This window comes from Molothrus ater, chromosome Z (genome assembly GCF_012460135.2).
Source record: "Molothrus ater isolate BHLD 08-10-18 breed brown headed cowbird chromosome Z, BPBGC_Mater_1.1, whole genome shotgun sequence".
Classification (NCBI taxonomy): domain Eukaryota; kingdom Metazoa; phylum Chordata; class Aves; order Passeriformes; family Icteridae; genus Molothrus; species Molothrus ater.
In genome coordinates this window covers 46911586-46925040 of record NC_050511.2, presented here as the reverse complement: position 1 = coordinate 46925040, position 13455 = coordinate 46911586, and the positions used below count along the sequence as shown (strand labels likewise).

At 40.8% G+C, this 13455-nt stretch overlaps 1 long non-coding RNA gene across 2 annotated transcripts in view; it reads right to left on the bottom strand.

The window, feature by feature from the left end:
- Nucleotides 1-223: 223 nt before the first annotated feature.
- LOC118699474 (uncharacterized) overlaps nucleotides 224-13455 on the bottom strand; it is a 32327-nt gene continuing 19095 nt past the window's right edge. The window contains exons 3-4 of one of the 2 annotated variants that reach the window (XR_004982087.2): nucleotides 12122-12283; nucleotides 224-322 (exon numbers count right to left, since the gene is read on the bottom strand). This is a non-coding gene — a long non-coding RNA (uncharacterized LOC118699474). The remainder of the gene's footprint in view (nucleotides 323-12121; nucleotides 12284-13455) is intronic. The other variant, XR_004982086.2, reaches the window with a different exon arrangement.

Below are 13455 nucleotides of genomic sequence, written 5' to 3'. Positions count from 1 at the left end.
AGTACAGACATACCACACTACTTTTTTGTTTTCCATTAGCACATTTCATTACTTTTTGTACTTTTCCCCTTCACTTTCATTGTAAAACTCAGATCATATATTCCTATCTTACAAAATCATATAATCATTAGGATTGAAAAAGACTTTTGAGATCATCAAGTCCAACCAACAACATAGCATCATCATGCTATGATGACCATCAAACATTACCACCATTAAGCCATACTTCCTATTTTCCTTTATTTTAGTCTTCTGTTTTGCTCATTTCATTTTATTCTTTCCAGTTTGCCTTGTGAATTCTTCCACATTCATTTTGAGGTTTCTGGAAAAACAACAACAACAATATCAACAACAATAAACTCCAAAGAAAACTGGAAAACCCCCTGATTTCCTGATAACAATTTGATGCACAATGCCTTACTTTGTTTCCAGTAGTGTGGCAAATACATTTGTGCAACAAGCTTTTTCCAAGAAATTATGCACTGGAATAAATTTTAATTTGTATAGTTTCTGTGACTTCATGATTCTGTGTTAATATTGTGTAGGAATTTGATCATCCTGACTCCAAATAAACAACTTGCTGCCTGACAAATTTTCAGCAAATTTACCTGGCAATCATTTCAGCATGGGAAATGTGTCTTATTGCATAGCAACTTTTCTGACTAGGCTGAAGAAATGTATTTGATATTTAAATATTCTGTCTATCTCTCAAATTAGCTGTCAGCTGCATGCCAACATCATAATAATGCAAAACAGAATAAGTAGTTGCTGTTAAGTTGATTAATTAGTACTTCCTGATAAAAGATTGTAAAATGTAAGACATTATTATTATTCAAAAATGTGTGTAATGTCACTTTGTGCATGAGGAGAAAAACAATTCTTAAGGAAAACTTTTTTTTAAGGAAAACTGTTCCATAAAAGGAAATTTACTCAAATATTTTGATTTTCATCAGTTCATCATTCTCCCACTGCTCAGGAAGAGGAGTTGTTCCCCTGCTGCACAATGGGCACTCTCCCATAGGAGACAGTTTTCCATCAACTTGTCCAACATGGCTCCATCTCAGGAGCAACAACTCTCTGTGAACTGCTGTAATGTGGGTCCATCCCATGGGCACCAGTCCCCCTCAAACTACTGCAATGTTGGTCACTCTTCCATGGGGTGCAGTCCATCAAGGACAGACTGCTCCAGCCTGGGGCCAGGGCCCCTCTCTCCACAGGTCTCCCACTGGATCACAGCCTCCTCCAGGCATCCACCTGCTCCTGCATGGGCACCTCCATGGGGTGCAGGTGGATCTCTGCATCCCCCATGGATCCCCATGGGCTGCAGGGGCACAGCTGCTTCACCACGGCCTGCAGGGGAATCTCGGCGCCAGTGCCTGGAACAGCTCCTGCCCCTCCTTCTCCACTGACCCTGGTGTCTGCAGAGTTGTTCTTCTCACATGTTCTCTCTCTGCTCTTCCTGAGTCAAAATTACAACTCTGCAACCCCTTTTGGTTTTGAATTCTTAAATACATTATCAGAGAAATGTTACCATCATTTCTAATTAGCTGAGCAACATGTCCATCTTTTGAGCCACCAGGGATTTTTCCAGGCACATGAAAGAAACTTCCAGCAGTTTCTCATAGAAGACATCTCTGTAGCCCCATTGCTACCAAAACCAGACCATGCAACCCAATAAATTTACTTAAAACATTCACCTCATAATTACCAGTTGATACTCTAATTACTTTTATACAAATCTGGAATGACTTTTCCAGGCAGAAAATATTTCATTGCATTGATGGAGCTTGAGAACTGTGAAGGAAGAATATAATCATAATTGAATAGTAAGATTATTATAAGCAAAATGTTAAATTAATATAAGCTACCTCCATATTAATGCATAAAGCTCAAGAAAATGTGGAGGATCTGGAAGTCTTCCTACATGATGCGGATGTATGGTTGTTACTACCAAGATTTGTTAGCAAGACTTCAGTGATTAAGGGTTGAAATTCTTGGTGGAGACCTATTTATAAACTGGTAAAAGAGGATCAGTAGTGGTATAATGCAGTTTATTGACAGCTTAGTTATTGAGGTTACTGAGTCCTGTAAACTATAAAATACTGGATATAATTAAAAAAAAAAAAAAACAACAACCAAAACAAAACTGTAAATTCAGATTTAAGAGCCAGTGAATTGAAGGGTCTAGAGCACAAGGGTTATGAGGAACAGCTGAGAGAACTGAAGTTGTTTAGCCTGGAGAAAAAGAGGCTCAGGGGACAGTTTATCCCTCTCCACAATGACATGAAAGGAGGTTGTAGGGAGATGGGGGTTGGTCTATTCTTGCAAGTAACAAGTGACAGGATGAGAGGAAATGGCCTCAAGTTTTACCTGGGGATGTTTAGATTGGATATTAGGAAAAATCTCTCTGCTTAGGGGTGGTCAGGCACTTGAGCAGGCTAGAACAGGGAAAGTGGTTGAGTCACCATCCCTTGAGGTATTTCAAAGAGGTGTAGGCCTGCCACCACCACTAAAAGAGCTTTGGATAATTCCCAGAAGTTCTACTTCCTCTGTCACAAACGTAATGCAAAAAAAGTGACTAATACTGTGTGACAGCTTATTCTAGTAAGGCTGGCAGAAATTCAATCACCAACCTAGCAGTAAATGAATGCAAATGATTAATGATCTGCTAATGTCTTCTCTGAAAATTGGGCACATACATACCTTAATGAATGTACTCAACAATATGCAAATGTCAGTGTTCCCAAGATGAAATTATCATTGTTGGGACATATTTCTACACAAGTGTAATTAAAACACAGTAAGGCCACAATACTCTGTAACTGAAAAGTGGAAAAAAAAAAAAGTTCAAAATCTTCATACTGAAAAAATGGCTACTTCCATCAAACATACCTTATTAAGCCAACAAGTGTTCGAAGCATATGTGTAGTTTAAAATCTAATCAAGAATGTATTTCAGGATAGGCCTAACTTTCCACTCTGCTGTATTCTAACATACCTTACCTTTTTCACCAATTTTAAGTTTAATCTGATGATTTTTTGACCAAATTTTTTAGAGCTTCCCAGAGAAGGAAGAGTTTTTTGTGATATGGGATATGAGACATAACATTACTTAAAAGACAACTAGGCAATGGTGGGAGTCAATCATGCAAGCAGTAGTACCCTCTGGGAATGTGACTCAAAGGTGATGGGAGCCATGGAACAGCTAAATTACAGGTTCTGCCTGGACTAAACATTCAATTTCTGCAGAAATGGGAAGGAAAAAAAAGGTTTGGGGAAAATTTACCATTCTTTATTTTATAGTTTTGTTAAAAATACTAGCAAGAAAAATTCCAAATGTCTTAATAAACACACACCTGGAAAAAGATACCATGTACTGTATTAAGTGCAATATATTGTACAATACAATATATTGTAGTAAGTACAATATATTGTATGGTACAATATAGTGCGTTAGATTGTATTATATAATGTAATGTGTTAGCTATAATATATGGCATATGTTTTACTAGGCAGTAGATATGCAACTGCTCTTCTAGAAATTGTATTTAGCTTCACAGAGGGATCATTACAGCTTGGAATGTTACTCATTCCCAGAGCCTTGGAAGAACAAGAAAATGAATATGTGAATGTTGAAAGGTCATATACAGGGAAACAGTTGCTCAAGTATTGTCTCCTAGTAAGATCATCTGGAAGATATTTTCCATTCAAATAAGGGTGAGGGTTTTTGTTAGAAAATATCAATAAGTGCATACAAAGCACAACCTAAAAGTAAATGAAATCAGGCTTAAGGTGCTCTTGGCCTCATTGGATTCTGGTTGGGTGAGAGGAAAAGCACAAGTGAACTCAGTCAGCTGCATCCTTTAGGAGTGACAAGGATGCAGGTCCTGCATCCCTAGTCCTCCTTCTCAGAACCTTCAACAATAACCATCTCCTGTCCTAGCAAAACCAGCCTGATGAGTTATAGACTCTGTTGTAGGTGTTTTGCCGTGCTCAGCCCCAGCTCTGCAACCACTTAGACAGGATCAGATTTACTATCAGTACTTAGTCAAAAAAAAAAACAAACCTCGCCCACTTTAAATGGTCCATGCTATGTCACATAGCTCATAAGGTGACATACTTTGTAAATTGCAAATGATATCAGGAAGAATCAAACAAAGAAAAAATCTTTATATAATTATGGAAGAGAAAACACAATGTCTGTAGGGGTCTGTGTTCACAACAGGGCAGAGTACCACTGACACACAATAAAACCTTAATATAACTTCACTTATGTTAACATAAGAAACAGATCTAGAATTGCCTGTGGTGAAAGACTAGTATACCAATGTATCATTGTCCCAGCCTAACCATAAAGCCTTAACATTGATACAGAAATTGGCCAGATAAAATCTTTCTAACACAGGTTTGAGTATTAGAAAGCTGCATTCTTTACTGTAGCATGCTGACCACTCGCAGAATCCTTCCTTTAACTGAGTGCCCTGAATGTTGCGTAAATGCTCAAAACTGAGAGTTTAATCATACACACTGATGGCATACTCATTGGCTATCCCTGATTACTGGGATGTACATGAATTACTTTATTTTACATAGTCACACCCTCTTTTTAGAAGTCCTTATATGGTTCTTTGGGGTTTGTCTTCAATGTCCAGTGTCCTTTTTAGGTGCCTGTTAGCTATCATCTTGAGCAACCAAGCAATATGGTCACTTTGCATAACTTCTGCTTTGTTGGCCTTGCAAAGCTTAGCTGGCATCCTGTTATGTTTTGCAATGACTTCCGTTTGCTTAAGTTACATGCTTTGCTTCTCCAAAGCTGTGCTATTTTGTTTTATCCTTGTCAGAGTAAAATTTTTTTCTGTTCTACTGTCCTTATCACTGTATTTGTAAGACAACAATTAAACTGCTGATATTGTCATGAAAAGATTTATTCTCTTGCTCATTTAATATTGGAATATGATCCCAATATTATCGGGTGGAACGTGCGTGGGCTCGTCTGACCCTTGCTGCTGGACCAGAGGTGGCAACTGAGGTGGCTTTCTCTTCAGAGACACCTTTGACTGGCTGGATGTTGGCAGCTGGCACTTGGAACAAGTCCAGGCAAGAAGGAACTCAGTTTTACCTCTGGTGGAAAGGCTTTAGGCAATGGTGAAGGAGAAAAGGAGACAGATTCTGCTGGAGGGTTTGATCCAGAGCTTTATTCCAGGGTCACTGGTCTCTGAATCTTGTAACAGCTCCAACAGAACTCCGAACCGCATGGTCGCCGTGTCTTTTAAGCCCAGGGAGAGGGGGAGGGGAAGGGGTAGGGGTCCCACCAACCAGGTAGGAGGGGGGAAGGCTCAGGGGACAAATGACACTTGGATGGTCCAATTGTCCCCAGGGCTGAGAGGCATCTTTTGAACTTTGCCAATCATATGACACCCTTGCTGGAATATGAGATTGATGGACAGCACTTAGCAGGAGGCAAGGAGAGGGGAAGGGAGAAGGTATTGGCACACCTGGGAAAGGACTGGGATAGCTAAAACAGGATATTGCATCACTGCAACATCTCCCCCTGCTTTTGTTTAAAAAGAAGAGGACTGGGTTTGTGGTGCAGAATGCTTGCCAAACCATGGTTGGTAAATCGGTTCCTCCTCTACAGGAGGGTCAGTGTTTTCCACTGAGGCTTTCATGTCATCCATTGGAGCACTAGAACTTAGGACAGAAAGTGCAAAAATGGCATGTTTAGGGTGTGTAGACCAATGAAAGCAGAGATCCCATCTGACCTCTGAGTGGTTTCAGGGAATGGTGTCCCTTGGAGAAGAGCTTCAAGATGAAGACATGGTAATAGGAAGATATTATGATTTGTCACTTTTGGATCAGGTCAGCAAGTGACTCAGTAATGATGAATCTGTCCAGAAAACTCAGTGAATGAAGCCATAGGTCATGTTGTCTAAGCAGTTAAATGGAAAAATCAAGGATGACAAGGGTGGGGTCAGCAGAAGCGGGCCAGCATTGTTACCACCAGGTCGTAAGCATCAGCTGCTATGCTGGCTGTTCTTTTAGCAGATTACCCTGGCCACCTGAAACATCCTGAGGCCTTAAGCAATCAACAGGGATGCTCAGGAACAAAAGCAGGCCTTTCAGCACCAAAAAAAATCCAGGAATTTGGGTGCAGCAGTCATAACCGTAGGGGGGTACTGCTAACTCTTCCATGACTGCATGCTGCAAAGGCTGTTGTAGACACCCACTGCCATCATCAAAGTAATCTCTTAGTTATCTTAGAATTGAACAGGACTACACTATAACTGTAAACACTGTTGTCATGCTTGCATTATATTCATATATTGCAGTTGCATAAGCTGTCACATTGCATATGCTATTAAACATTATATAGACCTGGCATATTAAATAGCTCCTATTTCCTTTTCTGGGCAATACCTCTTCATGCTCATGCCTCCCCACCTCCAGAGCTTATCTGGCTACCTCTGCATGAGTTCTCTAAAATTTTCTGCCTGTGCTCCCTCCACCCATCCCCAGAGGCACTTGTCAATTATAGCTTTAATACTGTGTTAGCACACACAGTGACATTCAACATGCTAGAATGGTCAAAGAGTCTGTAGCAAGGTCTGCCTCTCTAAAATGCTCCAGGTGGCCTAAAAATGGAGATGTAAATGAATAGAACTAATTTTTTTTAATTATGAAGCAAAAAGAGTAATAGAACATGTGCTGTGATTACTAGTGATGGTTCTACTGGTCTGTTTTATGGCATACTAAATTTAGCAACTATTTATAAGTAACTAAAGAAACCTGTTCTGATGGAGGAATTGCAAATACTGGCATGAACACAATATTCAAATGCTTCTTCTCTGGACTAGTGTGTTATTTTCTCTAGTCTATAAAGAAGGACTTGATGCACAAAGACAATAAAAACTTGCAATAACATGGAAAATTTTCTCCTTGTCAAGTAGAAGTTTCAACAGCCCCAGCAGTTTGACTAAATGACTCTTAGCCCAGCTATTTTCTGGCATAGCAGTCTGGGGGAAAATACACTGGTCTTGTAGCACAGATCACTGACTGGTAAACTGAGACTTTTTAATGCAAATATACAGTTCTTAGTCTAGGAACAAAGTGGTCTTCACTGAATTTTCTGTTGTCTGAGAGACAATAAAACCCAAGGACTTGTATATGAAATTTCTATTCTCGTACTGACACAGATCAGATGGAAGGATGAGGAAAGCTAACCACAGACTGTTTCATGGGGTAAGGCAAATTTTTGAGTTGTTCCACAACCAAATCTCTGACCCTTGGCATGAAATTTTGGCTTCATCATGATAATGGAGCAGTAAGGTGCTGAAAATATGAGAAACCCCACATTCTCTACCTTCCATAGACAAGAGGGGATGTTTGGGGATGCTCTCTCCTCTTCAATGATAAAAAAACAAAGGGGAACAAAATTTCCTGACAGTTTTGAGTGCTTGTGAAAGTTCATCTCATGACAAACATGTAAAAGCCTTGATGTAGAAAATGTTCATTTGCAATTCTCCTGGATATATAAGGTGTCCTATTAACAGTTAAGTAGTCTCTCCATTGTGTCAGAGAACACCACAAGTTATTGATATTGAGTTTATCTCTTCAGTGTTCAAACTATTAGACTGTCTACTCTTCACAAAACATACATCACATAAAATGCAATACATGACTTCACATTTGGCAAGTGTTCAATTTATATCTGAATTTTTGTGATCTTTATTTTTGCAGATCTTTTATTTTTGTATATAATTTTTATGATATACAATTGTGTTGAACACAATTGTATATCATAAATTAAAAGCACCACTAGTTGTAATTATCAGCTGGATCAGATGTACTAAGTAGAATGAACCAAAATTCTCTATCCTGCTAACCCTGGAGATACCTGTGTTTCCATTTCAGAGAAAGCATTTGGGCTGTGTTGGAGTGAATTAATAGCATGATGACTACACATAAGTAGAGTTGGTAACTGCAGCAGACCCAAAAATATACACCTCAATTTGTTTGGGAAGTTTGCCCCATGGCCCTTGTAAGAGTACCTGATGGCCACATGTAAGCAAACATCAGAGTATGTGTTTGTGTCAATGCATACAGACCAAAAGGATCACCTGTAACTGGGGGATTATCTTTTTACACATGGGTTCAAAAATATCATGTCATGATCTGTTGGTTTGCAATGTCATACATGTCACATTGTCTTGACTTGGCACAGCCTGGTTTTCCATTGCCAGGAAGGGCCTGTGAGAAGGCCCTCTGTGAGAAGCTGCTGGAAGCTTCCACCACGTCTGACAGAGCCAATCCCTGTTGGCTCTGAAGATGGACATGCTTCTGAGCCAAATAGAGAGGTTGGTAACACCTCTGTTTTGATGTATTTAAGGAGAAAAATAAAACAGGGCAAGCATAGTTCTTTCCAGGGATGGTGAGATGCCACTGCCAGCACCATGGTGGCGCAGCCTGCAGTGATGTACCACTGTGGCTGCCACTGTCTCGGCACAGCCCGTGGCAGGCCTGGCCTGCCTAGCCACTCCTGGCCAGCAGTGCCACAGCTAGAAGGGCAGGGGTGGCGGCAGTGGCTTCTCCTTCCCGACGCCCTGCATGAAGAGAGGCATTACATAGCACCAGCGCCATGCTGGCTGCCACTGCACGCAGGCAGCAGGGCCACATGGCTGACAGTGCAAAGGTGGCAGGCACCTCGCCAGGGTGGAGCTTAGATGAGATGGACCTCTTGGCTTGGCGGGATTCTGCAGAATACTTTGAATTCGTGAAACTTGTTGGCAGTGGTAGCTATGAGCAGCAGTTTTACTTCTGGTCAGAGAAGAGGAGGAAGTTAAGACATGTGAGAGAAAACATGGTGACACCACGGTCAGAGGGAAAAAAAAAGAGAGGGAGAAGGTGCTCCAGGCATCAGAGTCAAGATTCCTCTGCCAGCTGTAGTGATGACTATGACGAAAAAAATTGTCCCTCTGTAATACATTCAGTTCATGTGGAGATCCACTCACAGTCCAAAGGAAAAGTGCTCACGTTGGAGCAAGTGGATGCTCAAGAAAGCTGTGATCCAGTGGGAGACCTGAATAGAAAGAGAAGGGCCCCTGCTTCCAGAAATACAGGCAGGGCTCTTGCTTCCAAACTAGAGCAGCCTATCCCTGAAAGACTGAACCGAGTGGACGAGTGACTCATGGCCCAGCAGTTTTGGCATGACTGTTTGGTCCTGTTCCTGTGGAAGAGACCCCACGGCATAGCAGAGGAAAGATTCCTCTCCTGAGCAAATAGAAAAAGATCTTGAATAACGAACTGACCAAAACTCCCATGCCCTGTCTCCCTGCACTCTTGGTGGGAAGGAGGGAGGAGCTGGGGGGGGAAAAAAGGTGTTTTAAAGGCATCCTTTACTTCTCATTATTCTCATCTGACTTAGTAATATATTTACCTTATACCTTTAAATCTGAACCTTTTTTTGCCCTTAGAGTGTTTTTCTCACAGTACTTAACTCATGAGCCCTTCGTTGTTTTTTTCCCTCTCCTCTGCACAACTGTAGCAGAAGAGGGTGAGGGAATGGCTTTCATGTGTGCCTGGTGTTTGGCCAATATTAAACCACAACACACACCTTCAGGTATTTTTTCCTGTAAATGACACGTCCCCCAGTAACCCATGCCTCACCTATGGCATAGCCTAAGGCATGAGCCAGGAATTGAAGTATATTGCTTTCCTTTTCTTGTTCTCTAATAGTGGACCTTCTTAACGCTATCTTATCAGAGAGAAAGGGCTAGACACCCTTCTCAAAGCAGCACATGCTACAGGCGTGCAGCTTGTGCTGTGTTTTACTGTCTACTAAAAACTCTACTGATATCATCTGACTTCTCCAGCTTGTGACTCACTCCTTCCCTGCCTTTTTCCTTGCCCATGTTTATGGACTTGAGAGAAAGTCTTTCCTGAAGAAGAAAGAGAAGTATTAGATTTTCTGTTCTGAAGAACAACTACTACAAACTCTTGCATGGGCTCACATTATTTCTGCCTTTCTTTGTTTACCTTTCTCATCACCAGCTGTGTATTGGTATGTGTCCATTAAAAAACAGGTACAATATGTAGTTTAGTGAGTGTGAAGGGGGCATGGCTTTGAGGAGGGAGACTGGACACAGGGCTGACCTTTAAAGCTGTGTAAATTTGATCAATAGTTGTGTTTAAATAATAAAATAAAAAAGTATCAGTTTCCCCATGGCTTTTTGCCTGAGGTAAAAAAGCTGAATTATCCAGATGGAGGGTGGAGGGGAGAGAAGGAGCCAGAAGAAAACACCACTTTCTTAACCAAAAGTTTTGTTCAGCATGGAGCTTGGCTTAGACTTCTGAGCCAGTCTCTCCTGTGTTTCTGGTGCCAATAATCTAAAAATACTCTATCTTCCAAAGCCACAAGCTACCATGACATGCACACAGCTGCTACATAGAGCAAAAATGGGAGGCGCTAAAGACCTGAAAATGTCCACTTTCCAAGCATGTGTTTGTAAGCCAAGCTGATGCATGTCTGCAAACATTTTTTTTGTACATTTCACTAGTGATTTCAACATCATGATGATTGCAGACAAAGCGAAACTGATGACAGGAATTAAGTCTGGGACAAAGATGTGTATCTGTTTAAGAGGGAACACTTGGCAGAACATAAAGGGGTTCAAAGGGAGAGGGTGAAAGATGAGAAGACTGTAAGAAAACTGTTCCTCCTCTTCCAGAAGTGCTGGATACTGTGGGGCTATTTATTTTTTCTGACAGCTAACTGCAGACCCCACAGACGGACACTGAGCTGTTCATAGCCCTGAAGCAGAGCCCCTGGAAATCCTCAGCCTGAACTGTAAAACTGCAGCTGTGGAGCAGTTGCTGTTGTGTGAGGAGCACAGCTAATAAAAGCCAGTTTTACATGGTGCAATGTGCTATGTCCCCTTTGCCCCTTTCCGTCACATCACATCCTCTTCCAGGAGGGGAAATCCCTAGCCCTGATGGAAGCGTTGCTCTCAGCTTGGGCAGAGGACAGTGCATGGCCAGGAGGTCCCTTAAGCATTATGTTCACAACTGGGAGTGATGGCTGGTGCCCCTCTCTGCAGCCTCACTGTCAGCCTCCTGCCTCTGCCTGCATGAAACACATCTCTGAACTTGGCTGTATTGACTCAGATTTCATAATGGGTTATTAAGGAATGGGAAAAGAGAGGAACTAACACCATTGTTACAGTTGAAACAGTAGGGTTTCAGTTCAGTTTCCCAAGGGAAACCAGGCTACGTATACAGAAGCAGTGCCTATGTAGCTAAAATAAGAGGCTGTGCAAGGAGAGGTCAGAGAGCTGTCATATCCCTGTGAGGCTATCCACTGCTGTGCAGGCATGGCCTCCTGGGACCAGGACAGAATGTAATTCTCCATTACCGCTACCATTTTGACCATGTCTTTTGTTAAGTGGTTTTACTTCCAGTAACATTCAGGTTAATTTTCCCCTGGTTAAAATATCACTGAGCACCTGACACTTGTCATCACTGGGTTCTTGAATTGGGTTACTTCACACACTCTTCAAACGAGTAAAAAAAATTACTCTGTCTGATTAGCTGATAGAGGAATATAAATTCACTTGACCTGATAGAGGTCTGTGATTTTTTTTTAATGTTATATGAGATATTCCTGTTTAATCCTCAAAGTTACAAAAAGATAAGGCTACATGAGAGAAACAAGGCAACCTAGACTGTTCTAGGCCAATTTTATTCTCAAAAAAAAGTATTGTCCTGTCTCTCTTATATTTCTTCAGGAGATTTTGAGCCTGTGTTTCGGCAGACTTTCCTTACTTTCCTTTCTTTATGCTTACGTGCCTCACAGACACTAGATCTGTAATATTGAATTGATTGTCTCATTGTCTGTTTTCTCTTTCTCAGGGATGTGGCTATTCCAAACAACACATTTGATTTCTTCAACTCTTAAAATGCCACACATTCATCACAACATTATTATCTGTGACTGTTAAGGAGGGGTTTAGACCAGCCTTTTCCATTCTGGCTTTGATGCTGAAAAATACTATGTTCTTATATTGCAGCTTAGATGATTTCAGTCTTTGTAATACCACATCGCTTCTTTTTTTTCCTGTCTTCCTTACCAAATATAGGTGACTTCTTGCACTGTCAAGGTTTTTCCCATACCAACCTCTACTTCTCTTTTATCAATAAAGTGATTGATACTGCAGTGTAGTTCACAGTGCCAGAATTTCCTCCACCTCATTTTCAGGTGAACATCTTCGGACTTTCTCTCTGGTTGCACCCTACACTCAGAAGAGAACAACAAATTACATTAGTGAGATTTACTATCAGCTGGCTCACACGACAGATGCATCTGTTTCACTGCCTTATTGTGCTCTATCAGGTCTCAAAAAAGCTGTTATTTCATTCCATGTTTGCACAGAGTACAGTATAACTAAGCACTCTTCGACTTCCCAATGATACCAATCACAAATGTAGCTCAAAACAGAAGGAAATTACATGTCCTGAAGCCCCTGGTGCCCACAAACACTGGTGCTCTCATGTTTACTGTGGGAAGAACATAACTGAGTGTTTTCACTTCTGGGTATGAATTATTATCTCATGAATTCAGGTCTGCACTGAGACAACACATTACTCAAATAATTAACCTTCAAGTCCTAAGGCATTTTACACAGGCTTAAGCTGACTGTCTTTTTAAAAGGTTTCAGGAATGTGCCTGTCATCTTTACAATTGTCATTTTACTTCAGTCTTCTGAAACCTGTGCGACCAGGAAAAACTCCGCTCACTTCCTAGAGTTAATTCCAACAGTAGATGATGTATTTTCAAATATTACTGAAAAGGTTAAAGGAGACCTTAGGACCAGTGCAAACTGAAACAAGAATATATGTGAAAAGGAAGCAAGTTACTTTTGTCAACAAGAGAAAAGAAAAGCTTTTTTTTTCATCTGGCCGAGTTTTTACATAGTTTTGTTTTAATAAAAGCCTTTATTATCTATTATTATGTCTTCTCTTCATCAGGGAAAAAAAAGCCTGAGGACTCCTTGTGATGTAAGTTAGGAGGGGGCTATGAATATAAAGACTGAATCTGATCTAAAATAATCATTTTACTTCTCTAGGTGTCAACCTCTCCCATCAGAAAAAGTCAACAATTTTGAGGCACTACAGTCAAGAAAGAATGAGCTGCTGCAGGAGCACCAGGTAATATTACTGTTAAGAAGTTTCTGACAAATCAGAACCTCTAAGAGGGCAGAACAAAAAAGGTGAATATACCACCAACAAAACTATGATTTCATGGCCAGCCCTGTGGAAGGAAAGAGAGACTACCAGGTAACTGGCAAAGTGGGTAAAGAAAATAAGGAAAACCAATGCATGTGTACTTTTTGCATGTGTTGACATTGAAACACTTAGCAACAAACTCTGAACGATCTTTTGGACATTTCAAGAACCTTATGTC